Raw genomic sequence first — 270 nt, 5'->3', positions numbered from 1 at the left:
CGACAGCATTCGTTAACTTTCAGCAGCACTTTTCTTCAAATGGAAGCAAAAAAGCAAAGCTTCCCGCAAATTGCGTTTTGTTGGCACAAAATTTGACATATTTAATGCTCAAAAAAACAATGTTGTTTACACTTCGGCAAAATGACACATACTGAAAAGCCATATGATGATGCTTTGATATGAAGGTAGCAACAATATGGCCCGATGCGATATAGTACTAGTTACGCCGTCTCTTGAAAATCCTTTAAAATTAGTGCACACTCCCAATAC

The sequence above is a fragment of the Odontomachus brunneus genome, unplaced genomic scaffold (genome assembly GCF_010583005.1).
Source record: "Odontomachus brunneus isolate Ranch 3 - 2012 unplaced genomic scaffold, Obru_v1 Obru_scaffold_034, whole genome shotgun sequence".
In the NCBI taxonomy this organism is placed as follows: Eukaryota; Metazoa; Arthropoda; class Insecta; order Hymenoptera; family Formicidae; genus Odontomachus; species Odontomachus brunneus.
This window is presented reverse-complemented; position numbering follows the sequence as displayed.